General features: G+C 46.6%; 1 protein-coding gene across 2 annotated transcripts in view; it reads left to right on the top strand.

Moving 5' to 3' along the window:
• Positions 1-27,744, top strand: part of SPOCK1 (SPARC (osteonectin), cwcv and kazal like domains proteoglycan 1) — a 518,175-nt gene that overhangs the window by 209,332 nt on the left and 281,099 nt on the right. The window lies entirely within an intron of this gene.

A 27,744-nucleotide genomic window follows, 5' to 3' on the forward strand; every position in this document is an offset into this window, starting at 1 on the left:
CTTTGTATCCTGCCACATTACTGAATTGCTGTATGAGTTCTAGTAGTTTGGGGGTAGAGTCTTTGGGGTTTTCCATATAAAGAATCATGTCATCTGCGAAGAGAGAGAGTTTGACTTCTTCCTTGCCAATTTGGATACCTTTTATTTCTCTTTGTTGTCTGATTGCCATTGCTAGAACTTCTAATACTATGTTGAACAAGAGTGGTGAGAGTGGGCATCCTTGTCGTGTTCCTGATCTCAACGGGAAAGCTGCAAGCTTTTTCCCATTGAGGATGATATTTGCTGTGGGTCTTTCATAGATAGATTTTATGAAGTTCAGGAATGTTCCCTCTATCCCTGTACTTTGAAGCGTTTTCATCAGGAACGGATGCTGGATTTTGTCAAATGCTTTTTCTGCATCAATTGAGAGGACCATGTGGTTCTTCTCTCTTCTCTTATTGATGTGTTCTATCACACTGATTGATTTGCGAATGTTGAACCAACCTTGCAACCCAGGGATGAATCCCACCTGGTCATGGTGGATAATGTTTTTAATGTGCTGCTGGATCCTGTTTGCTAGGATCTTGTTGAGAATCTTTGCATCCATATTCATCAGTGATATTGGTCTGAAATTCTCCTTTTTGGTAGGGTCTTTGCCTGGTTTGGGGATCAGGGTAATGCTGGCTTCATAAAAAGAGTCTGGAAGTTTTCCTTCTGCTTCAATTTTTTGGAACAGCTTCAGGAGAATTGGTGTTATTTCTTCTTTGAAAGTTTGGTAGAATTCCCCAGGGAATCCGTCAGGTCCTGGGCTCTTGTTTTTTGGGAGGTTTTTGATCACTGCTTCAATCTCATTACTAGATATCGGTCTATTTAGGTTGTCAATTTCTTCCTGGTTCAATTTTGGGAGTTTGTAGCTTTCCAGGAATGCATCCATTTCATCTAGGTTGCTTAGCTTATTGGCATATAACTGTTGATAATAATTTCTGATGATTGTTTCTATTTCCTTGGTGTTAGTTGTGATCTCTCCCTTTTCATTCATAATTTCATTAATTTGGGCTTTCTCTCTTTTCTTTTGGATTAGTGTGGCCAATGGTTTATCGATCTTATTGATTCTTTCAAAAAACCAGCTTCTAGTTTCATTGATACGTTCTACTGTATCTCTCATTTCTACCTCATTGATCTCTGCTCTAATCTTGATTATTTCCCTTCTTGCATGTGGAGTTGGTTTGATTTGTTGTTGATTCTCCAGTTCTTTAAGGTGTAGAGACAGCTGGTGTATTCTGGATTTTTCAATGTTTTTGAGGGAGGCTTGGATGGCTATGTATTTCCCCCTTAGAACAGCCTTTGCTGTATCCCATAGGTTTTGGACCGAGGTGTCTTCATTCTCATTGGTTTCCATGAATTGTTTAAGTTCGTCTTTGATCTCCTGGTTGATCCAAGCATTCTTAAGCAAGGTGGTCTTTAGCTTCCAGGTGTTTGAGTTCCTTCTGAACTTTTCCTTGTGATTGAGCTCCAGTTTCAAAGCATTGTGATCAGAGAATATGCAGGGAATAATGTCAGTCTTTTGGTATCGGTTGAGTCCTGCTTTGTGACCCAGTATGTGGTCTATTCTGGAGAAGGTTCCATGTGCACTTGAGAAGAATGAATATTCTGTTGTTTTAGGGTGGAATGTTCTGTATATGTCGATGAGGTCCATCTGGTCCAATGTTTCATTCAATGCTCTTATTTCTTTATTAATTTTCTGCTTCGATGATCTGTCTATTTCTGAGAGAGGCGTATTAAGATCTCCTACTATTATTGTATTCGTATCAATATGACTCTTTATCTTGATTAATAGTTTTCTTATGTAATTGGGTGCTCCCATATTGGGGGCATAGATACTCACAATTGTTAGATCGTCTTGGCAGATAGTCCCTTTAAGAATTATGTAGTGTCCTTCTGTATCTCTGACTACAGTCTTTAGTTTAAAATCTAATTTATCTGATATGAGAATCGCTACTCCGGCCTTCTTTTGAGGCCCATTGGCATGAAAGATGCTTCTCCATCCCTTCACTTTCAGTCTGGGTGTATCCTTAGGTTCAAAATGGGTCTCTTGTAGACAACATATGGATGGGTCCTGTCGTTTTATCCAATCTGCAACCCTGTGTCATTTTATGGGCGCATTTAGGCCATTCACATTGAGAGTGATTATTGAGAGATAGGTTTTTATTGACATCGTGTTGCCTTTGAAGTCTTTCTGTCTATAGATTGTTTCTATATTTCTGTTCAATGATATTCTTAGGATTTTTCCTCTCTTATAGGACCCCCCTTAATATTTCCTGCAGTGTCGGCTTGGTGGTTGCATAGTCTTTTAAGCCTTGCCGGTCTTGGAAACTCTTTATCTCTCCATCCATTTTAAATGTCAGTCTTGCTGGATAGAGTATTCTTGGTTGCATGTTCTTCTCATTTAGTACTCTGAATATATTTTGCCAGCCCTTCCTGGCTTTCCAGGTCTCTGTGGAAAGGTCTGACGTTATTCTAATGGGCTTTCCTCTGTATGTAAGAAGCTTCTTTATCCTAGCTGCTTTTAAGAGGGTCTCTCTTGAAACAAAATTCCCCATTCTAACGATAAGGTGCCGTGAGGACTTTCGAGAATCTAAAATCTTGGGAGGAAATCTTTCTGCCTCTAGTACATGAACGTTGTTTCCATTCGTGAGATTGGGAAAATTTTCATAGACAACTTCTTCCACTATATCTTCTAGACTTCTTTCTTTTTCTTCCCCTTCAGGGATTCCAATAATTCTGACGTTGGAACGTTTCATGGCATCATTTATTTCCCTGATTCTGTTTTCGTGGCTTCTGAGCTGTTTGTTCCAGGCTTCCTCCTGATCCTTTCTCTCTATCTGTTTGTCCTCCAGATCACTAATTCTATCTTCTGTCTCAGTTACCCTAGCTTTTAGAGAATTTAGATTGGATTGGAACTCGTTGAGAGCATTTTGAACATCATCCCTGGTGGCTTTCAGTTCTGCCCTAACATTGTGAACATCATCCCTGGTGGTTTTCAGTTCTGCCCTAATCAATTCTGTTTGGTCATCCATGGCTTTCTCCAACCTAGCTATTGCCTGGATAATTGTTAGTCTGAATTCCTTTTCTGACATATTGTCTATGTCGATAGCCATTAGCTCTGTTTCAGAAGGCCCATCCTCTGTATTTTTCTTCTGTTGGGTATTCCTCCTCCTAGTCATTTTGGTAAGAGATGACTAAACAGATGCAGCTGGACTTACCGATTGTGGTGCAGTCAATGTGCACCCTGGAATGCTTCTGTGCAATCAGGATTCCCCACCCAAATGAGAGAAAAACGAAAAGAAAAAGAAATAGAGAAGAAGAAAGAAAAAAAAAGGGGAAAGAAAAAAGGAAAAAAAAAGCGAGAGAGAGATAGGAAAAAAAGGGAAGATAAAAGAGAAGGCTCAGCCCAAATGGGCCACAAGGTAAGATTTGTGGAGTATACAAACAAAAACGGACAGACAAAAAGAGTGATAAAAGTATATGACAAGAGAAAAAATATGTATATATAAGCAAAAAAAAAAAAGGGAAGAACCTCATCAGAAAGAACCCCAAGTATAAGGTTTATGTATTATCAGGACAAACACAAATTCACAGAAACACTGACAGAAGGAAAAATTGGGAGAATGGTTATAGATTCTCAGTGTGGGTGAGGAAGTTTATTTTGATTCTTCCTGAAGGTATCTTGATATTTTTGTTAAGGGACTCAACTTTCCTAAGTTACAGGGGGTTAGAAACTGGTTTGCCTATAGGGGTAGCATTGATTGGGGAAAGGGGATTACCTTGAAGTTTAATTCTATATGTATAGTAGAAAATAAAAATTAAAAAAGAATAAACTAGACTCAACTAAGTTAAAATTAAAAAAGAATTAAAAAAATAGAAAAACAAAAGAAAAACACGGGTGTATGTATCAAAAAGTTCAGGTTAGAAGGTTATTAAAGAATTTGATGTACTGGACATCTCGGTGTGATGGTAAATAGGTTAAAAAATTATCTGTATGTATAAAAAAAAAGAACCAGAATATTGGTAAAGAGTTAAAAATAAAAGTTGTATTTATGAAGTAGTGGTGATTGTTCTCTTGTAGTCTTTTTTTTTTTTTCTTCCTTCCTGGTTGGTTTTCTGGGGGAGGGGCCTGCCACGTGGGTTTTCAGACAATGATGTTCCCTGAGTTAGGTCCTCCCGCTCCCCTCAAGGGGGTGAGTTTTTTTTTTTTTTTTCTTTTTCAGGAAACTGTTTTTTTCAGCCTTTTGTTCTCTAGGGGTTTTTATGTTCTTTCATCTGCTTTCTCTCACCTTGACAGCTTTTGATGGTTTTTGGAGGTTTAGAGGAGAGCAAACAGCACCCCAACCTCCCTCTCAGAAGCCTCAGACTGTTTTGCAAAAGCTGCTGGCAGAGTCGGTTCTGAGTCACTGTCCCTGGGGATGCAGGAGCTCCTCGTTGTACCCAAAACCAGGGCAGCGGTAGCTGTCTAGGCAGCTCCAGACTGCCAGAGAGGTTCCGAGCAGAGATCGCACACTGAGATTTTCCCGCTGTCCGGGGCTGGGAATGTCTGGTTTTTCCGGCTGCCAGAGCTCCAGGCTAGCGCCTATGAGCACCTATCCCAAGGGAGGGTGTGGGACGCGCGTGTTTCAGGATTGCCATCTGGCCAGGCTCCCAGCCCCTCAGGGGAGCCAGACCCCATTCCTTCTCGGGAGCGCTGGCGGGTCAGGCGCACTGGTGGCTCAGGGAGGGAGACCTGATTTCTCCGCCGCACTCTCTCTGGCTCAGCGCCAGGGGAGGCTGTCCTGGGTCCGGGGACTTAGGTCCCTGACCCTAACTGCCCAGGTTCCCACTATTACCCCCCGCGATCCTTTGCTGTTTGTTTTTTGAGTGCTTTCAACCAGACTCCTAGTTAATGCTGGTCCCCAGACGCAGAGCACTTTGGTGTTGGGGTGTTACTTTCGGATCGGTCACCTCTGGTGGCTCCCTCCCCCTTTTGTTTATCTTCCGATATCAGTCGGATGTTCCCAGTCTGCTTTACCTGCCACTGGCGTCTTCTGCTCCTGTAGAGATCCAGACGTGTATAATTCTGATCTCAGGCTGATTTCATGGGTGGTCGGAGTTCTTTGGTAGGTAATCAGCTCACTTTAGGGTACAGGTTGAAATGGTGCCTCCTCCTACTTCCCCGCCATCTTGACTCCCCCACAGTATGGTCTCTTAATCGTATATGTACATTGCATTTTCTTCCCTGATGAAAGTTTGTCTGTTGTCTGTCTTTACAGGTTAGAGCTATGCTTTTTCCAATTCATATGCTTTTTCTATTTTTATTAAAATGAAGTGTGCACAGAAATCCTTCTTTAGTATCCTCAGTTGAAGTCGCCTCCTGACCTTCTTAGATACAATCTAACAGATTTATATGTATATATGAACACATGTATGTATACATGTGTATTATATGTATATCACACATAAATATGTACATATGTATATGAACATAGATATGTCATACAGATAATATATAATTATATATATACATACACACATTCTTGTCTCTTAATTTTTTTTTTTTGCCTTTTTTTGCGGTTCACTCAAGCTGAACTTCTTTAAGCAAATGTATTAAGATTCATTGGGGTTAGCTATTGGCATTCACCCATGTGCTGGAGGCCTCAGGTGGCCTCATGTCAGGCATCCTGCCACGGAGGTCTGTGCTCGTCACTCTGTGTGCTTCCTCAAATCCCTGTTTCCTGGGCTCTGCTGCCTGAGCCTGTGTCAAGGTTTTGCCTGGTGCTGAGCGCACCTTCTAACCCTCTCTGTCTGGGGTGATGAATTGTACTAGTGGGGCATTAGGATACCTCCACAAGACCTTGCAGAGGAAAGCCCTAAACTTGGATTTGTCTGTGCTTGTCACAGATGAGTGCTGTTTACTTATGAGGGCTGCATTAGTTTCAGGCCAGTGGAAAAGCCTTTCCATCTACCAATTCACTGGGCAGCACTTGTCAAACAATAATGTTCATGGGCAAAGCCAGGAGCACAATTTCACAGCCTCAATGCTCCCTTAGTTCATATTCACCCACCCATGCCACGTTTTGTGGCTGCCCATCACAACTTCTCTGTTGTCTGGACATCTTACTGCTTGACTCCCGACTTTCATAAATAGAGATTATGTCCTTTAACTAAGCACAGGCTCTGAATTTGAATTACGGATTCACCTCTGTTTATCGACATGACTTGTGACATTTGAGAAGTCCTCTTGCCTCTCTGTGCTTCAGTTTCCTCTGCTTCTTAGCAGGAATCATAATAAAAGCTAGCTTACTGAGTTGCTTACAAGATTCGGTAAGATGATTCATGAAAGACCTTTGTAAAACGAAGTGATTACCATATGCATTTATTGTTTTATATATGATTTAAGTTCACTGATAGTTGATGGTATAAATCAGAACCCACATCCAACAGTACCCCCTGCCCCCAGTAAAAAAAGCATTATTTAAGCATGCCTGGTCAGTGAAGTTGAGCATACCCCAGCTGCATGATACCAGCTTTGTCAACAGTGTTTACACTCGGTCTTTATTTGGGGGAAAATGCATAGCTACTTCAGCAGGCGCTGGGACCTTGAATTCTTAGCCCAACATGCAATGGTGGACTTGTCGGAAATGTTTTTAAACATTTAAAAGTTTTTAAGCAAAAGGACATAAGTAGGACTCATTGGCACACCTTTGTAGTTGAAATTCTTGGATCTAGCAGGTTTGATGAAATACAGACTTGACCATCTCTGGGGACATTACCTCTTCCCCTCTGCTAGTGGAGCTCAGAGCAGGAAGGCTGGAGAGTAAGGGCAGATATAAGACTTGATGGAGGGGTGCCTGGGTGGCTCAGTGGGTTAAAGCCTCTGCCTTTCGCTCAGGTCATGATCCCAGAGTCCTGGGATCGAGCCCTGCGTCGGGCTCTCTGCTCAGCAGGGAGCCTGCTTCCCTCTCTCTCTCTCTGCCTGCCTCTCTATCTACTTGTGATCTCTCTCTGTCGAATAAATAAATAAAATCTTAAAAAAAAAAAAAAGACTTGATGGAGGTGGTGACTTTAGGGCCTCATGGTGACAACCTAGGAGGATTATGTGATGAACATTTATTGATTTAATGACTTCAGGGACATGGATGTTTATTGTAGAATATTGGGGAAACCTAAAAAAGTGTGGAGAAAAAATAACCATGCAGGTCAACTCTCATTGTATATCTATGCCATTATTCAGAGTAGTAACCGAGTGCCTTTTAGGGGACAGGTGCTGGGAGACATCAGAGAACAAGACAGAATTCCTGTCCTTATGCAGCTTAGTTCCAGTGAGAGCAGAGAAAGACCAATAATAACCAAGTGGGCACCACTACAGAGAAGAATACAGGGAGTAAGTGCCAGGAGCACTGGCTTCTGGGGGTAGAAAGGGGACTTAAATAATAGTGACAGAACTCATGTATAAAGGACAATTGAGAGGTGCCTGGGTGGCTCAGTCAGTTAAGCATCTGCCCCTGGTTCAGGTCATGATCCCGGGGTCCTGGGATTAAGCCCCACATCTGGCTCCCTGCTCAGCAGGGAGCCTGCTTCTCCCACTCCCTCTGTGTTCTCTCCTTCTGTCTTTCAAATAAATAAGATCTTTAAAAAAGAAAAAAAGGACAAAGGAGCAGAGATCTCAAGAAAGAGTATGTCATGTGGGTATCTGAAGAAGGAGCATTTTAGGTGAGAAGTAAGCTGGTGCAAAGGTCCTGAGGCAGGAGTGTTCCTGTTCTGTTGCTCCAGCAGAAGGCCATTGTAAGTGGAGTGGAATGAGCAGAGGGTAAGAGAGGAAGGTTGGGGGGTGGGCACTGAGGGCCAAATTCTGCAGTATGTGGTTGGCCCCTGGGAGCTTCTCCTTTTTCCGTGTGATACTGTGTTTACTTAGAGAGCCCTACGTAAGAATACTAATTGATACATGGAAAACCATGAAAAATGTTAGGAGCTGAGGAGAAGAAAGGTGACAATTCCATGACCTCTTCTTTGCATTTTGAGTTGAGCTCACGTGTGTGGATGCGGCATGTTGTAGTGGAAACAGCGTTTCCACTGTCGGAGTCGCAGGATTTGTGTTCAGGACACCTTGACTCTGTCATATCCAGCCCTGTGACCACATCTGTAGCCTCTCGGGCCTCAGTTTCCTTATCTAAAAAATGTACCTGTTGGAGTTTTTGACAGCCTTTTGGAATTTTTGACCATGCCATTTTGCTTATGTATGTGGATAAGACAAAGAAATTGCTGAAAATTTGTCAAAGACGGAAAAGACTATGTATGTTCTCATCCAGTTAACTTCCTATTCCTAAATGCTCCTCTTCGATCTAGAGCTACATAATTCCATAAATAAGCCAATAGACACCTGTGCCCATTTAAGTTAAAGTGAAATGAAGTAAAACGAAGCAGTCCATGCCTCAGTCCTACTAGTTCTGTTTCAAGAGCTCATCACCCACATGGGGCTGCTGGATTGGGTAGCGCAGAGCACAGAACATTCCCATCATCACTGGAAGTTCTCTTGGATGTTGCCACTCTCTAGCATGTGGCAAACCCCTACTTGTCCTGACCTCTTGTTCATGTGTGCAGTGAGTGATAATACTGTTGTGGCATTTTATAACTCTTGTTTCTGGACCTCCATGATCCCATTCTCTTTGGGGAGCAGCTGGGGTAGGTTTTCTAAGACCCGCAATAGATTACACGATTGCGAATTTCTGAGGGCAAGACAGATGTCTCTTAACCATTTCTTCTGTGACTGTGGTGCAAGCTAAAGTGTGCAGTCTGGGGCTCCAGAGGGCATGGTCAGAATTAATTAAGGCATGTTGCATAGCCTCAGATGCTCCTGCAGGCGACAGAGTTGCAGAATATTGTTACTAATTGCATTTTGCTTTGGTGCGTCTGTTGGCTTCCTCCTGGTCCACTTGAGATTAGACTAATTTGTTGGGCTCTGTTAACTCCCCTGCAGATAGCATTTCATGTGCTCTCATAAAAGCTGCCTACATGTTATTTGTACTTTCAACATATTCCTGAAATAAATGGTGCTCGGTGTTGGTTTATTAGATTTAAGAAAAATAAGCCCAATACCCAATGGCCCGTACAGTATACATTGAAAACCGCATTCCACCAACCAGCCACAGAATTGAATTAAGCAACAGTGGCCACAGTTGTCTTACAGGAACGTGCCAGATGGGCGGTGGCCGCAGGGGATTACTAGACCAAGAAGATAAACAAGATGAAAATGGAATTATTTCTCCTTCCAAATCAGGATTTTCCACTGTGTTTGTAGCAACGACTCTGGGGGAAATACAGCCCATGAAGAGAGTTCACGGTCGTGGTGCCAGTTCTGTGTGTGTGCAGAGATAAATCAGTGGATTTATGGATTTAATTTCCCCTTACTGCTGACCCCCTTCCTATCTGAAGGTAGGAATTTAGAAGTTAAGGTGTGTATCTACAGGTAGCAAAATACCATTTTGTTTTTTCTCGCCGCCTGGCTCTTGTATGGAATTAAAATTGCAGGGGAATTTTGTTAAATGTGGGTCGATTCATTACCCCGTACAGTCATTTGTAGGAGCCAAGCCTGGCTGTGTTGGGTTTGCTGTGGAGGGGGGTTTCTTTCTGATGGCCGTCTACTTGGAAATATGATGGGTGACTCACCCAGGTAGCTGCCCCAGCATTTTGATCTGTCTCCCCTCTACTTTTTTTTTTTCCTTCCTGATTTGTTTTGCTTTCTTTTAACTGCTCCCTTCCCATCCCAACTATACCAGTGAGTGGAGACACCAGAGTTTTCTCATGAATCCTTTCCCATGAAGCTGAGCAAGGGTTTTAGGGGTTCAGTTTAAGATAGTTCCCTTATAGAACCTTCCTTAGAGGTCATTCAGACTGCTCCACTTTCCCTATTCAAGCTGCCATGACTTATTTTGAAAAATGTCCCTAAATCATATCTTATTCAGAGACCTGTGCTGTGTTAGATCTCTTATGGTTGCCTGGTACTGAAACCCAGGTCAGCTTAGTTTAAGGGTTATATTCCACGTAATTTGGAAGTCCAGTGTTGGACTTCAGGCCCAGCTGTATCCAGGGCTTGACCTGACTTTGTCTTTGTTTCTCCAGTGCATCTCCTTTGACACACTAGCTTTATTCTTAGACATGCTTTTCCCTTGTGACTGGAAATATGTTCTGGAGAAGTTCCAAGCCTGCTGTTCCTAATAGAGTCACCTGGAGAGAACCCTCTCTCTCTGGCATCCGTATGCAAGCTCAGGGAGGACTCTCAGTGATCTGTAGGGTCACGTACTGATTCCTGGGTGAATCACTGTGGTATGGCCAGGAGGGCAAACTTGACCAACTCTGAGTCATGGGGCCCTGTGTGTGGCTGGTGGGTATGCCAAGCCAGGCAGAATCATAGGTAGAGGTTCTCCTGTAAGAAGAGGGGGACCCTCTGGTACAGATGTTCACTCCACCACTCCAGATGGGGCATCTTTGTGTCTCACTCCAGCTGTTGGTTGTACAGGGATCCTTACATGCCAGCCTCCCTCCTCCAATCAAAGCAGGAAGGCTCCATTCTAGAAATCAACTGGAGGTATGAACTCTCCCTCCGAAACACCACTTCAGTGACGGTGGCTTCTCTGGAGTTGCCATGGAAACAGTGACTCCGGGCCCTATCCTGGCTTGTAGACTTCACTGACCTTTCAGGTTATGGGAGTTGGGGGTTCACGTCCTGCCTGTGCCCTTCACTGGCTGTGGGAACTTAACATTTTCCCAGCCTCACTTACTACTTCTCTCCAGTGGGGATGCTTATAGTAGCTGCTTGATAATGCTCTTGTGAAAATCAAATTTGGCTTGGGGACAGTCCTTACCCCATTGCCTGGCACGGGGTAGGTACTCTATAAACAATGGCTCTTCTCCTCTTGGCCTGTCTTCCCTCTCCCCATTGCTAGCATGAGTGCCTCTGCCAGGATGGGCAGGTGGATTTACTGTTCTTCCTTAGATGAACAGGTGGTTTCGGGTATTGACACAGCACAGCCCTAAGCATATGAATTCTGGAGCAAGACCACCTGAAATGAATGAATCCATGCTCTGTCCCTTGCTCATTGTGTGACCTTGTGTCAGCCACTTCTCTGTGCTTATTTGAAAGGGAGAAATTGATGACAACTACATGAGTTAATCCATTTTAAGTGTTTAAAACAATGCTGGTGCTTAGGGAACAATTAATACATTGATTATTAGTTGTGCTAGTCCTAGGTCTCCCTTGTGCTTTTCTGGCTTCCCAGACAAGAATGGTGGCCCCCTGTCTCACTCTGGGGGTGTGCCTGTCCAGTGATTCACACACAAAACAGATAATCATGGCAAAAAATGGGCAGAAGACATGAACAGACATTTCTTGAAGGAAGACATACAAATGGCTAACAGACACATGAAAAAATGTTCATCATCACTAGCCATCAGGGAGATTCAAATCAAAACCACACTGAGATACCAACTTATACCAGTTAGAATGGCCAAAATTAACAAGACAGTAAACAACGTGTGTTGGAGAGGATTTGGAGAAAGGGGAACCCTCTTACACTGTTGGTGGGAATGCAAGTTGGTGCAGCCACTTTGGAAAACAGTGTGGAGATTCCTTAAGAAATTAAAAATAGAGTTACCCTATGACCCTGCAATTGCACTACTGAGTATTTACCCCAAAGATAGATATGAGTGAAAAGAAGGGCCATCTGTACCCCAATGGTCATAGTAGCAATGGCCACAGTTGCCAAACTATGGAAAGAATCAAGATGCCCTTCAACGAATGAATGGATAAAGAAGATATGGTCCATGTATACTACGGAATATGATGCCTCCATCAGAAAGGATGAATACCCAACTTTTGTATCAACATGGACGGGACTGGAAGAGATTATGCTGAGTGAAATAAGTCAAGCAGAGAGAGTCAATTATCATATGGTTCTGCTTATTTGTGGAGCATAAGGAATAGCATGGAGGACATGGGGAGATGGAGAGGAGAAGGGAGTTGGGGGGAATTGGAGGGTGAGTTGAACCATGAGAGACTGTGGACTCTGAAAAACAACCAGAGGGTTTTGAAGGGGGGGGGGGGTGGGAGGTTGAGGAACCAGGTGGTGGGTAATAGAGAGGGCATGTATTGCATGGAGCACTGGGTGTGGTGTATAAACAATGAATTCTGGAACACTGAAAAGAAATTAAAAAAAAAACAACCCACACCCATTCTGCCACGTGAATGTTTCCCAGAAATTTCTTTTTCTGGCTCCTAATGTGTCTTGATTTCCAACCAAGCAGAGACCTGCCTAGATCACATACCTACAGTGGAAAAGACTCTTTCTTTCCTTTAGTCACTCAGGATACCTTTTTTATTAGACTCTAACACATTTGTGTACCAAGTGCCAAAAGGAATAGACTTCCCACCAAGGGACCAATGGAACCCGCTCCTGGGGGAAGAGATGTGCACCCGTATGTCTGACTTGTCCTCCCTACCCTTACCCCCTCCTGTCTTCTTCCCCCTCACTTCTTCCCAGAGGGTACTGCTGTTCTGACTTTCCATCATCCCTTAGTTTTGCCTTTTTTGAACTTGATGTGGATGATGTCGTGTAGTTCACATTCTTCCATGTCTGGTCTTTTCCCAGTGGGTACGATGCCTGTGGGGCCATCCGTGCTGCAACACATAGGTTCACTTGTTGGTGCTGCTGCCTGGCTTTCCTGTGTGTGAACACACCACGGTGTATCCACTGGCTTTTGGTGGATATTTGAGTTGTTCCAGTGAGGCTACTGGGAGTGTTGCTGCTGATGAACATTCTTTTATCAGCCTTTTTGTATATCTGTGTTCATTTCTGTTGCATATCTTCCTGGGAATGTAGTCTCTGGGTCAGAGGGGGGACCTGTGACCATCTTCAGTTCGTCCCATGCAACAGTTTTCTGACAGCACGTCAGGGTCACACTCCTGCTGGCAAGCATGAGCGTTCCGGTTGTCCGATGTCTTTTTCTGTGTGTGGTCGTAGTCAAATGTTTTAGCCTGTCTGCTAGATGTTGGCCTAGGAGTAGCCCGTGTTGTGAGTACCTGTGCAAATCTCTTGAGGGTATTTTTTCAATAAGGTCATCTTTCTATTTCTTGTGGATTAGTGTACAGTCTTTATATTCTGGATGCAAGCCATTTGTTGGTTTTAAATGATGCAACTATCTTCTCCCACTCTGGCTTGTTTCCTTCATTCTCCTGGTGTTTCTTGAAGAAGAAGATGCTTTATGAGTTTTCTTCTTTGCGTGCTGTTTACCTTACATATTATACTAAATAATTTATTAATTAAATATTTTATTTATTTGAGAGGGACCACAAGTCGGGGGTTGGGCAGAAGCAGAAGGAGAGGGTCAAGCAGACTGCCCACTGAGCAGGAAGCCCGACACAGGGCTGGATCCCAAGACCCTGAGATCATGGCCTGAGCCTAAGGCAGATGCTTCATTGACAGAGCCACCCAGGTGCCACTCCTTTATATATTTTGAAGCTGCATCTACAGGAAAATGTGCTTTTCTCCTCTTGTTGGGAATAGTGGGCCACTCTCTGCAGTTTTGTTCTAGCTGCAACCGACACATCTCCAGCTGGGAGACTTGTGGTCTGTCCTCCACAAGAACTGCTTTTTCTCTATTTTAAAACAGAACCACCTTTCCTCACCTTTGCCTCTGGGTTACATGTTAGGTACGGTTTTTGCTTTTTCCTTCTTTTTTAAAGACTCTAGGTCACTGACTCTTTGCACCTGTTTTCAGACCATGAAGTCAGAGAATGCGATGTGTTAAAAGAAAAAGGGACAGGCCAATCAGGCATTCCCTTGAAATTGTTTTTCCCTAAAGAGGTAACGAGGGGAAGTCTTTGAAAAGGAAAGGAATCCAGTGTTAAGATGCATGTAAGTGGGGGATCATCTGTTAAACAACGATTCTACTTACAGTGGCTACTGTTTCTGACCATTCATCCATCCTTTGCACAAGCACTCTACGTGGACTCCCTCATTTGGACTCGGTAAAGTCTAAGAAGTTGGCCTCATTAATAACCTCACTTTATAGCCTGGAAGAGCAGGGTTCAGTACCTTTCCAAAGGCATACAGTCAGTACATGCTGGAGGCAGGTTCAGAGTGGTCTCTGCTGGGCTCCAGAGTTCCGTCTTCTGTCCCACTGTCCTGGTGGTGAACAGGCAGCCTTGCTCTTGGCAATTTGGATCAAGCCAGCAGAACCACATTCCAGGCTTCCTGCTAGGAATAGTTCAGTCCTGATGTAAAAATTGGGCAGCTTCTCCTTCCCCAGTTCTCCCTCTAAGAAATAAATCACTGAAGCTGATTGTCTCCTCGGGGCCTTTTCAAGGTCTTCTCTTCCTCCTCATTCTGGAAGGTGCCACATCCTGTTCCCTTCATGGGATCAGGAGGACCTTAAAGTCTGGGATAAAGTTTGCCCAACTTCAATACTTAGCAACAACCTGGTCTAGAATCGTGGATGTGAAAATCATTGTGAGTCCAGATTTCCCTTTTAAATGTAGCCTGCTGTCCAAGCACAACGTCTAATGATGGCCTGGTCTCAGAAACCTAGAAGAGACTGGTGTTGACAATCTCTGGTTGTTTCCAGATCCTCTCTCTAGTCACTGCTGGAACCTGAGTTTCCAGCCTCCTGGTCAAATCCTCACAACTATGATGGCGGGAATTGGCCCTGGTTGGGGGGAGAGGACCCTTCTAGGGGAAGCAATGAGTAGGAATGCAGATATTGTGCTGGGCCCTCTAGGTTGTGGGCAGCTTATTGGCGAGCCTTGGCGAAAAGTTGGTGTTGGGTATATCCAAGGGTTCCCAAGTCTCTAAGATTCTTGGCTTACGGCTGGAGGGGTAGAACAGCTGCCATTACCTGGCCTTTTAAAAAATGTCAGCAGCTCCGTGCCTTGAGCCGCACAATTGACTCCTTGAGCCGCACAATTGACTTGAGAAGCTAACTCTGTGTTGTAGAGTTTTGTGCGTGGAGGGAGAAAATCAGGGAGAAGCTTGGGGTGGACCTGGCTCCCTTTGCTGGGTGAGTGCACCTCGAGTGCCCTGAGGACCCTAACAGGGGTGCCTTCACTGTCTCTGGAACTGTTGTAGCTCACTGACTTGGCATTTGGGGGTGACTCTTGCCGCTTGCCTTCTCTCCGTATCCAGAGGGTCTTGTCTTTTTGTGCTCCCACCTGACTATTGATTACCTCTTGCAAAGGGACTTCCCTTCACATTTAACTGGAAAATAGTATGTTCTCAATTTTATGGCTTCTGCCTACCCCCACCCCCCGCCCGTTGCTTCTCTCCACACGTAGGAACTGCCTAAAGCATAAGCAGCTGTTTTCTGGGTAATTTTCCACAGCGCCTTTCGAACATTTAGCCATAGCGGAGGGCTCTGGGAATGATTGCCCTCGCCTGAACCAGCCGTCCGTAGACACAACTACAATGGCAGCATGAAGATTGGCTGTTTAGGGACTTCAAAGCTTAGTAATTGCGGAGAGCAATTTGCTTTCTCTCCTCACTAGTGTCTGTCTAGAGACAATTGCAGAAACTTTTAGGGGCATCTGAGAAATCTTGTCCTTGGAGTTGGAGACAAAAAAAGGAAAAGGCAATGCAGTTTGTTTCCCTGGTTAACTCATTCCTGACAATTTAACTAGGTGTTTCACCCAGGGAGGTCTCAAGAGGACAGTCATGAGTGTGTGTGTGTGTCTGCATGTCTGCCTTTCCCAGTTGCGTAGGATGTGGGAGAAAGGAAGTCTCATGGGTCCAGTGCTGTCCCTTCATGGAAGTGTCTCCAAGTGCTCAGTCAGGAGCAGGCCTCTGTGGGGCCGAATTTATCTCTGCTTGAGACAAGTGTAGACCAAAAAGTCTGAGCCTGGGAAGTGGAGCGTGTGGCTCGGCTCACACGGGTGGTCTGAGGGCTGGGCCCCGGCTGTCTTTTGCAAGGAGCTCTGTGCAGAACCAGTTGGCGCCATGACAGCTGTGTGGGGCCTTTGTAGGTCTGCCTTATCTATGGGCAGGGGAGGGGTCAGGAGAACCTAAATAGTCACCAGAAAGAGTCTCCTCCATTTTGCTTTCCGATTAGACAGGCTGTTTTTGTTAAGGATGGAACCTAGACCGTATAAACCTCAAGATGGTAGGGAAATTCTCCAGCTGCTCCTGGCTTCCTCTATTATACCCTGAGATCGTAATCACCAAAAGAGTCTACAGATGTCTGTCGAACCGGGTAGAATTTGTGTAAATCTTCCTTTAAAATACCTCGTTTTTAACCTTTTGTGACAGAGCGTGTGCGTAGCCCACAAAGGCAAACAGTATTTGCCTTCTTCTGGCTCTTTAGAGAATAGGCTTGCAGGATCCTCGCTGGGAGGGTGGGCCCTGCCGGGCACGAGGTAGCAGCCCTACACCTCCTATTTCCCTCTCCCCCATCTCTTGCACCGTCTCTCCCCAGGTTCTCCCCTGCCTGGGCATTTGGTGCAGTGGGCTTCCATCACCAAGATCAGCCCCAGAGGCCAGAGCTGGCCCAAAATAAAGATCTGTTCAACATGGAAATGTGTAGCTGTTTTGTGTTCTAGGTATTTTCCCCACCTTTAAATAAAAACTCACTGAGGACCACGTGTGCTTAGGGTTACCACAGGTGTGCGTAGCTTTCACCACTTCCTAATAAATAATCACGTTTAAGCTGAGGATTAGGGAAACATTTTTCTGACAGTTTTTTAAACTGGTTATTTATTTTCTTGGAGAAATAGAACCCAGAATGGCATGGTAATGAACTGCCGCTGCTATTACGGGACTCGTTCACGTTCCGGGGGAGAGGGGGAGATTTATGTTCCCAGGTACCTTTAAGTTGCAAAAGACTTAAGAATAATGGGGTTCTCTAAAGAGCATAGAGACAGTGTTAATAAGCCCAAAAGGTCTGGGTTGCTGTGGTTGAGTATGCGGTCATAATTTATTAGAGATTTTCTCCAATTCTACCATTCGGGCATAATTGTTGTGTGGAAGAATGCAAGGATGAGCAGGAAGGCAAGCAAGGACCCCTACCACATCTGCATCTGGTTTTTAGTAAGGTGGCCCCCAGTTGGTTCAGGTGTGTGTGTGCTCACACAGTGATTGCTTGCCCCCCGCCCCCGGGCCTGCTGGGCTGTGGGTCAGGTCCAAGGTTACACTGTAGTAGGGAGGTAAGGGGTGCAGTGGTCGGGGATAGTTTATGGATCACCCTGAAGACTCCTACACTTAGCCAAGTGGTCTCCCTTCTAACCTGAACGGGCCCTGCTGGCACCTGGTTCAGGCTGTGCGTCTCGTCGACCAGACTCCTGTTTGCTCCTCTGTCCTCCAGATCCTCCCAGCAACCACAAAGAAGTTCAGTGTAATAGCATGTTCCTCCCCTCCCCCCACCCCAGTCCAAGGTGTCTGCTGGGATTTCAGTTCTTCTCCCTTCTCTTCCCACCCTCTGGTTTCACCCAGATTCTAGCCCTAGAGGCTCAGCTTCCCTGGGCTTGGCTAAGGGTAGGCCTTTTCTTTCTTTCTTTCTTTTTTTTTTTTCTTCAAGATTTTATTTATTTATTTGACGGATGGAGATCACAAGCAGGCAGAGGGGCAGGCAGAGGAGGAAGCAGGCTCCCCGCTGAGCAGAGAGCCCGATGCGGGGATGGGGGGCTCGATCCCAGGACCCTGGGATCATGACCCGAGCTGAAGGCAGAGTCTTTAACCCACTGAGCCACCCAGGTGCCCCAGGCCTTTGCTTTCAAAAGAACCAGGAGAAGCCATCATTTTCCCCGTCTCAGCTCTCACTGAACCAGAGTCCCCGGTAGTTGCTGAGGTTTGAGCTGGGGCCAGCAGAGTCCACCCGTGGGGACTGGATGGGCTAGGACTTGGGGTGACACCCTGCCGTCCCAGGCGCTGGCTGCTCATAGCACATGGAAAGAGTGCAGGCTCTGCAGTTGGACAGAGCTGGATTTGGAACTCCGATGTGTGACCCCAAACAATTTAGTTAACCTTTGAGCCTTAACTGTGAAAGGTAGCTGACCTCTCCATCCTTGCGAAGTCCTTGCGAGAACACAGGCTTGAGTTGCTGTTTTCTTGAAACTGCCCCCCACCACGCTTAGAAAATGGCAGGGCACCAGCACCTCGCTAGGCCCTAGGTCCTTGTTCTACCACCCATGGATCTGTAGTGGAAAATATTCTCACATTGCCTGTGGTCACTCTTCTGGTCACTGTATCTTTTCCCTTCATGACTCTTTGCAGACTCTTTCATTCTCTTCCTCTCTCCTGGCTCGTTCCCCATCCTCCTCACCTTTCCCTGGACCAGGCTGACCAGATCACCATAAATTCAGGGGGCAGCCAAGGCCCTCTGCCCGAATATTCCTCTCCTTTGTTTTGGCAGCTGCTTTGGCAGGGTTTTGCCACCTTAGGCTTGGATCCTTTATTGACTCTGAATGGCCTGCGAGTTGTCACGGTCCTCTTGACCTGGCTGTGAAGGCGGGTCCAGGAGTAAGTTTTGATGAATGAGCACAGGGAAGACCACCAGGGCACAGAAGCCCTGGTAGGAGGTGGAAGTGGGAAGGGCAGAGGCTCTGAGGAGAAACCTTGCCTCGATCAAAGCCACCCATGTTTCAGGAGCTCCGTCCCCGAGGAGAGGTGGCTGGGGCAGTGGTGAACCTAGCTCTCATGTTTCAGGTGGATTCCGAAATAGCTTTTCTGGAGGCTCTGCATGTATCCAGAGCACAAATGGTATAAGGACCTACCATTTCCCTGTCACTTCCTGGCGGTTTTCAGGGCAGGTCTAGTCATGTGGAAAACTCTGGAATTTCAGAGACCCTCATCATAAAGGAGGGAGATTTAGCACAGCATTGCCTGGATCCCTCCTTCAGTGCATGGTCTGGCCCTTGACCCTGCTAAGTGGAATGTGGGCTATGTCACGGCCCCCGAGGAGGCTCCATCCCTACCTGATGCCGGCCAGGAGGATTGAGCTAGAGATCTCAATCTCTAGCTCAGTGGCCCAGACTATGTTGGGAGCCCTGTGAGCTGAGGACGGCACCTTTAGCAGCTGACTTAGACCCTGACGTCTCTCCCCCAAGCAAACAGGTCTGTGTGTATTATCACCTCATTAGGAAGGCATTGCCTCCTTCCTGCAAAGTCTGGTCCTACTGATAGCGGGAGTGCGGGTCCCATCAGGAGGTAATGCAGACGTTCCCAGGCAGGACGCCTGCGGATGGTTGGACGGACTGCAGCGGCAGCCGACAGATAATGAGAAATCCGTCACACACGCGGGCTGGCTTGCAGCTCTGGATCACATGCATTAAGCTGTGAGTAATGTGATTACTTAAGTGGCATTTTATTTACACTTCTGTGCAGAGCGGCGGCTGCTGCTTTTCCAAAGCCACCGTACCCAGATTTCATTTCTTAAAACATCTCCTCAGTTGGGATGGCAGGATCAGAAATAGATGGGTCCAGAGGGCGCTGGCTGATTTTAAAACTCTGTCACTGGCTCAGAGCGCAGGACGCACAGAGGCCAATTAAAGAGTAGAGTTACCAGGTTTGGGTGTGTGCCACGTGCCAGGCATTTTGTGTAGACGTCTCAGGTAACCCTTGCAGTCATCCCGGTGGAGGAGGCACCCTGGCCCTCATTGTACAGGCGAGGAACCCAGTTTGCAGAGGTTGAATCGCTTGCCCAGAATTGCTTAGGCAGTGGCAGCTGAGACATCAAGAGAAGTTACCACTGAAGAGCGTGCCATAGGCTTTTGTGCTCTTGTATGTTTCTGATCGGGAAGCAGAGCCATTGATCTCAGCTCCGAGCTGGGCTAAGAGCTGAATTCCATAAAAAGAGAGATGTGGGAAAGGAGCCATGAGGCTTTGATGGGCAACCCCAAAATAACCCACATGCGGTATTGTTCCCAAATAATTCCAGCGGGCGGCCCTGACAAGGGGCCTCCGATTCTAGCTGGAGTTTGTGTGTCCTGCTGGTCAGTCAGATGAGGGGTCTGCACCTTGGATGCCTTATTAAATCGTGCTGCGATTTGGGTGAGTTGCTGGAGCTGTCACCGCCTCATGGGTAAATGTGTGATTTCTGCTGTGAGCCCCGGGCCCTTCGGCATGTTTCTGCCCCAGGGCTGTGGGCCATGCACTGGTGGGTGAGCTGAGGGTCACCCCCTGTTAATCCTAGGTTTTTCATCCCCTAATAAGGCAGCCCCAGTGCCAGGACAAAGGAACAAGGGGATGGCAACCCTATGTGCCAGCCTACAAACAGGCTCATTATTAAGGGTCTGTGGCTCCATTCAGCTGCCTGGCAGTGCCCCAAGTCATTGTCCTTGGTCATGGCAGCCCAGGAAGCGCTTCATTGGTCCTTCCTCTGTCTGGGACATGGGTCCATTTTTCAGCCCAAACTGGTGGTCTCCATGCTGCAGATTTCAGTGCTGTGTGAATTCATGTCCAGATGATTGTACCTCCGAGCCCTAGAGTTTCCCCATCCATAATGTTACAGCGATGCTGGCCACGTTTTCTCCATCCCAAAGAACTCGGAATGAATGAATGTGTGAACAGACCAGTGAGTAGACAACACACAAACCCACGAAGTCCTTCCTGTCATATTTTTTCAATGGAAAAATAATAAAGTAGAAGCAGCTTCGAATTCCCCCAACCACTGATAACCATTTTGATTTTTCTATAGTCCTTTTCTGTGTTTTCGTTTTTTGTTTTTTGTTCTTTTCCTGCTTACTCTGGTTTGTGGACCCTAGTTGAGGATGTTGGGATACTAGAAAATGTGGCCATGCAGCCAACTGAATGAGAAGGCAAATTTAATGAACAGGATCCAGCACCGCTCTGATGTAGCCGTTGTCCTGTCAGTGGCATGTCGGTACCATGGCTGCCCCTTCTTCTTGCCCAGGCCTCTGATAAGGAGGGCTCTGGGCCCCAAGATGGCATGGTTATAGTGTGGATGAAGTAACTACCCTTGCTTCTTTGGCCTTCTTGACTGCTTCTTGGTTTTCTGTATTCTCCCCAAGTCATCGTATGTGATTTTGTCCAGGCATCTCGCCCCCTCTTACGAGAAGGTAACTGAGCCAGAGAATTGGATCTTGGAAATTTTTTTCCTAGAGGTGCCATCTCAGTACCTCTGGGCATCATGAAGAAAAGAAAAATCCAACTGGACTCTTTCTTGAATGCTCTTAGTTATTTCGTAGAAATATTTTTAAAGACCTGGAACGTAATTACTGTTTTTGTTCGTATTAGGTCCTTCCATTTGGAAGCAAGAATAAAAATCACAGCAAAAGCAGCTTACTCCTTTGCTCCCTCTTGGATTCCTCTAGTACATTGTAGTCCTTGCTACTCTGTGGAAATTGCTGCCACTTTATTCATATAGAGCTTTCAGGCAGAACTGATTATTGGGCATATGTAGAATCACTGAATTTCGTGGCTGGAGGAGACTTGCATTATTATCATCATTCTTGTTATTCCCCCAAATAATAAATGTAGAAAAGAACGTAAAAATTCAGGTGCAAAGATGGTTTCTGCCAGCTAAGTGTTCCTCCACCAGAAATAAAGTGTGTTGAATGTGTGGTTTGTTACCATGTAAGTGATCTCACTTTTTAAAAAGATGTTTTTAATTTATTTGAGAAAGAGAGAGAGAGAGAGAAAACCCGAGTGGTGAGGGAAGGGGCAGAGGGAGATGGAGAAGCAGGCTCCCCACTGAGCCAGGAGCCCAACACAGGGCTGAATCCCAGGCCCCTGGGTTTATGACCTGAGCCACCCGGGCGCTCCTAACTGATCCCACTTGATAATTTTGATCTGGAGGGTTCTGACTTTAAAGAATAGGTAAAAGAACTGATGGATCATCTCTCTCCCTATCCCTGTCCCCTGCAAACTAGAGTGAAACCTTTTGAAAGTTGAGCGAGAGCCTTAACTCATATCATTGACTGAGAGTTGGAAGGGGGCACCCAGTTCCAGAGCACAGTCGCGCAGCATGTCCTGTGTTCTCAGGAAGCTCACCTCCAAAGGGAAAAGACGTGAAGCTGGCAGTGAGTCTCTGTAGGATGGAGAGAAGGGAAGCATGCAGACCAGCTGGTTTCCGTTGGGGTCCGTGATGACCGCCATGTCCTTGGCAGGTGACTGGTGGCTCTCGGTTGATGAGGTTGAGAGAGCCTGGGTATGAGCTGGCTCTCGGCCCTGGGGTGGCATGTCCACAGGCCAGCACGGCTCCCCTAGACCTGGTGTCATTGCTCAGCCTTCCAGCTAGAGTGGACAGGCTGCAGTGTGCCAGCGGCCAGCCACGGTAGCTCCAGAACTTCCTAGTCCCAGAGGAAGGGATGGACGGAGTAGTGCGGTGATGGCAGATCCTGAGCAAAGAGGGCTTATGTCTCTGGTGTCTTGTCTCTGTGGCTTCACGTGGGTTCACGGTTACTGCCTTTTGTCTGAGCCGATGGCTATTGCTGCGAAGACCTTGCCGCCGCACCTGCTGGTTCCCCTGCCTGCAGTGCCCCTGCCATCCCAGGAAGTGTTCTTTGCCGGGAACCCGACTCACCTGTCCAGACCCAGCTTGAGACCCACTGCCTCAGCAGAGTCTGTTCAGGTTTCCGGGAATAACGAGTGGCTTCCTCTTCTATATTCCTGTAGCTTTCATGATTATAATAATTATTATCGAAATCACCACACTACCAGTTAATACTTGGCTTCATCTGCTTGCGTTGCTGCATCTCTCTCCCCTGGTCGGGTGGTGGGCGTCCTGAGGGCAAGGGCTGGCTGTTGCTCCTCCGTGTTCTCTAGCACAAGGGCAGGTAGGTAGTAAATGCGTGAATGGTGACAGTGAACATGCAGAATAGACTTCTTCACTGGTGTCCTTGGTTTGATGTGGGCTCCCTCTCATTTGTCCCCCCCCACACCCCCCGGAGAGGCCAGCGTGCCTCATCAAACACCAGTTTGATAGGCTTCGCCCTCTAAGTGCGCCCTCTGGTGGTTCCTCAGTGCCTTGAAGTCGGCCTCTCTCCTCAGGCCTTGAGGCCCTCCAGCTTCTGGCCCCAAATTCTTTTGCGACTCCCGCTTCCCTCTGGTCTCTGTGGGAGCTCCAGGCGCTAAGGTAGAGCATGGTCAGATGGTAGCAGTTTCCCTGGAGAGGAACGGGACCGACCCATGTTCATGGAATAGGACTCCATGTGGGTCCCACAAAAGAGGGGGCAGGACCCCTGTTAGGGGACTCAGAGCACGTTGCCCTTGGTATGAGGACAGCTGTCTTGTGGCTGCTCTGGGTCCTCCATCCTGTCCCCTGCCATCAGTACATCATCTCTGGGACCCAGAGGTCCAGTGAGCAGCTTCCCAAGAGGGGAGCCTGGCTGCAGCACTTGGTGTTGTCCTCTCCGTCTCCCGCTCTACCAGGCATCTTTTTGGTAGTAGGGGTGTGGGGGGAGCCTGCGTTCCACCCACCACAGAGCTGCGGAAGTGCTGGTTGAGTGAGAAGAAAGGTACCTTCTCCATAACTGTGTTCATTGAGCCCAGCAGCTGTTGGCAGCATGGGTGCTGTGGGGGTCCTCGCTTTCAGAGGGTTGCTTTGGTTTTAGCAATGGCTATAACCTCAGCGAGGCCCCCCACTCCCCCTTCTCCATGGGAAGCCTTGTTGGCGATTGTCGAGGCAAACTGTTGCCCAGGAGCGTGGATCCGGTTTTGGCAGGCTTGACTGCTCTGATTACCACTTACCATGGGGGGATGTAACTTCAGAAGTTGTGCCTATCACACAAGCGCTCGCAGATCCCGATGCCGACACCATTGGCTTGAAGTGGAAAAAAACATTGACCAGTATATTTCTGGGCTTTTTTTTTTTTTTTTTTTTTTTTTTTGCTGGGGGTGGGTATCTTCTGTGTAAGTGGTCCAAGGGCCAGAGCCTTGGGACGCAGAGGAGGGTGTGCAGGTTGGCTTCTGGGACATTTGGGGACACCATGAAGGGAGTCTTTATTGCTATGCCTCCCAGATGTTCCCTTGAAGAGAAGAGGCTGAACGGCAGGGCTGGGAGGAACTGTAGCAGGCCTAGCTGTGCAGCTAATGAAAATTTCATGCAAAGTCTGTACCCATAGCTTCCCAGAGAGATGGCTGGTGCCAAAGCCACCGCTTCCGCCATGCTGTGCCTTGATGTCGCGATGGATACTTCGCTTTGAACTGGGTCCCAGGGAGTGCTGGCGGCAGGCAGGTGTGAGTGCTCCATCCAGAGCACACAAAGACAGGACTTCTGAGGCTGCTTTGTCAGGGCTGATGGCCATGGTTCTGAAACCCTGGCTGCCATCTTGGGTAGGGGTGGATCAGGGAGTGAGGGCGTCTTCCCTGCTTTCTTGGATCCAGGTGCATGACAGATGGTCTTGAACTCTGATCTCACAAAGACCCTGTGAGGCAGGTCTTTACACCCCCCCCCCCGCCCCCATTTCACAGATGGGAGATCTGAGGCTTCAAACACACATGAGTCATGGCAGCAATAGAGAAACCTCTTAGGAGGCCAGTGGTCTACGTGCTCCTCTCCCATCTGTTGGTTCCTCGTGGTGGTGTCTTCCCAGGAACGGCCAGCCCCATTTCCTCTCTCCAGGGTCTCCATCCTGCACAGGCCCCTTCATATGGGGCCACTGAGGTGGCATCATGTGTTGGTTAGAGCATGATTTTCAGAGTCAGGCAAAAAGTGTGCCAGTCCTCTTCTGCTTCTTACTCACTACGTGATCTTGTGTAGTCATTTGCCCTTTCTGAGCTTCCATCTCCCCAGCTACATCTCAGCGGTCCTGATGGTGCCTGTCTCAGTGGGCTGTTGTAAGGGTTCATCGGAGTAAAACAGAGGACTTAGCACAGTACCTGGGACATTGTGGCCATTCACACATGGTAGCTACTATTATTAGTGCATGATTATTATTAATACTTTTACTTTGATTTCTTGGGTTTGATTTCCGCCATCTCATGTGAACTTTAATTTGCTGCGGGGCCTAACTTCCGGCACAGCTGTGGTGAGCTGAGTCACCAAGGCTACTGCTTCCTTGGGGTGACTCAGGCATGATTAGATGTGGGGGGAGGGTGCTGGACAGAGCTCCACCTGCAGGTCTCCTGTACAGCTTGGTCAACTCTTCTAAGACCTTTCAGCATCACCCCACTAGTCCCAGGTTTCCATTTCCCCGCCCTTCCCCCTCTCCCCCCCACCCTTGGAATCACTACTGGGACAGCTAAAGGGAGGGAGAGGGAAGGAGTCCATCCTGAAGGCTGGGTTCTTGCTTGGGCAACTGGCAGACAGAAGGGCTGTGTGTAGAATTGGGGAAGCCATGAGGGGTTAGCCTGAGAATGGAAGAGATAGCTCTGGAAAGCTCTGGAAGCTTTTGGCGGGGTGCCCCTGGTTTGCTACCCTTGATGGGCCTGGCTGTTCCTGGGTCACTCTTCATTTCCTGCTATTGAGTTGATCTTTGACTTCCTTTAGCCAATGAGGGCTAAATATTAGGATCATCCAGGGAACTTAAAAAACAAACAAACAAACAAATAAACAAACAAAAAACCCAGAACACTGTGGAGGCCACAGCCCAGACCAGTGAAGGAAGGAGCTTGTCCGGGCTGAGGCATCCGTGTTTGGAAAGCCCTCCAGTGACCCCGGCAACAGGCGAGGATGACAACCGCTGCTTTGCCCAGGTCCCTTTGACAGCACTGCCAGTGCAGGACGGGTGGGGAGGAAGGAGCCCATGGTAGTTAAGAGCTGTATCTTACACTCTAAAAGGTAGTGTCTGGATATTGATGGAGATTGCCGGCCTGGGGTGTGGCAGGAGTGGCCTTTGCAGAAAGAGGGCAGAATGTATTTAACTTAGAATCTGTGCCACTTGGACAAGGCTGGGCCTCGTACCAGCATAATTGGGATGTTGGTGGAGGAAACGCTCACATGCTACAAGGTTATAGGGGCCTTGGTTGGTGTGTCAACGAGACAGACACTTTCTGGCTGTCTGCATTGGTTTTCTCCATGTAGTTATGACACCAAAATATTGCCTGTTCACAGCATGCCCAATTCCCTTCTCAGGATATAGTTATTCATGATTGGAACTTTAATTTATATGTTATATGTAATACTTAACAATGGTTCAAAACTCACTGGATACACAAAACAGCTTTCTGGTGTGTCTTTTTTTTTAAAGACAGGGTCACTGGATCTTAGAGAATCTAAGCCTGACCTTTAAACAGAGACGTGCCTGGAAGTCAAGTTTTCACATTTCACTAAATTTGTCTTTTTCTCGGCCACTGTTCATATGTGACAGTAATAAAATCACATGCATTTAAAATATTTCATAATTATTGTTCCTGGGTATACTTTATCTCCCTGCGCTCATTGGTAAGATTCAAATGCACAAGAAGTCATGTTATGGAAACTTTAAGCGTATTACAGTTAATTCTTGAACAACATGGGCTTGAACTGTGTGAGTCCACTTGTGTGTGGATTTTTTTTTTTTATAAAGTACAGTCCTATAAATGTATCTTCTCAAGATTATCTTCCCATTTTTTTCTCGAGCTTGCTTCATTGTAAGAACATTGTTTCTCATACATGGTAACATACAAAATATGCGTTAACTGTTCATGAATTCAGTAAGGCTTCTAATCAATAGTAGACTATTAGCAATTATGTTTTGAGGAGTTGGATTTTCAACTGCATCGGGGTTTGGCTCCCCTCACCCCCAGAGTTGTTCAAGGGTTGACTGTATTTCCACAAAAACCCATTTTTCTCCATGGTCCTGGGACGTCTCAGTACTCCAAACCGCTGGCGGTGGACACCAAAGTGTACATCTTTTATTTATTGAGTAATTGTCTGTGTCTGACAATACCCCAGGTACTTGGCCAGTTAATACCCGTCTGTGACCTGTCCTTTAAGGTGGGTGCGGTGTCTTGTTCTGTAGCAAGATAAGAGGAAGACAAGGGAAGCCGAGTGGCTGGTACAAGGCCAGTGAGTGCGGGAGGCAGAATTTAAACCTCTATCTGCTTTGGGGCCTGAAGTATCCTGCCTATCCTGTCTCCCCAGCCTTTGCCTCCATAGTCCCTGCTGTTTCTCTCCTCCAGGCTATTTGGATTAAGAGATCGAGGCTCCTGGTTAGCAGAGGCATTTTGGTAATAAGGCTAATAAGGTCAGGGAGATGGATGGCTTTGAAGGAGGGGAGACACCCCTGGTCTTGTTCGGAGTACACTTGGGGCCTCACACACCCATTCCTATTCCCAGAACAATAACCACGTATAGAGCATACTTTTGGGAAGGAATCTCTCTGAGAAAAGAACGAGTCAGCAGGTCACTTCCCCTGACCTCAGCTTGGATGGACGGACTGGGAGACACGCAAAGTCTTGAAGAACTCTGCGGTGGTGGTAATCCTTTAATTGGCGGGAGATGCCATGACGATCTTACTCATTTTACTTATTTCTAAGACCCACATTCAAGTCTTCCTCAGGTTTTAGACCCCTTCAAGCTATTTTGGAGCTACAAGGCAAAACAATTTCTTTGCAGAAATGTAGAAGGCCTGTTACTCGTGGTCTCTGATGTCCTCTCTGAAATTTTACTGAGTTTCATCCTTTGCACCGATGTCACAGGAAATTATGCACTTAAAATTCTCAGAGAGAGTCATCATGACGGGGTGTGGAGATCTAATCATGATTTTGCTAGCTGTTCTACCATAAGGACATGAGCCACTAGTGTACACTCACATCACTCCCCAATTGTGTTGTCTATTCGATAACCTCATTTTTTCCCCCATGAACTTAATGA

This window comes from Meles meles, chromosome 3 (genome assembly GCF_922984935.1).
Source record: "Meles meles chromosome 3, mMelMel3.1 paternal haplotype, whole genome shotgun sequence".
Lineage (NCBI taxonomy): Eukaryota > Metazoa > Chordata > Mammalia > Carnivora > Mustelidae > Meles > Meles meles.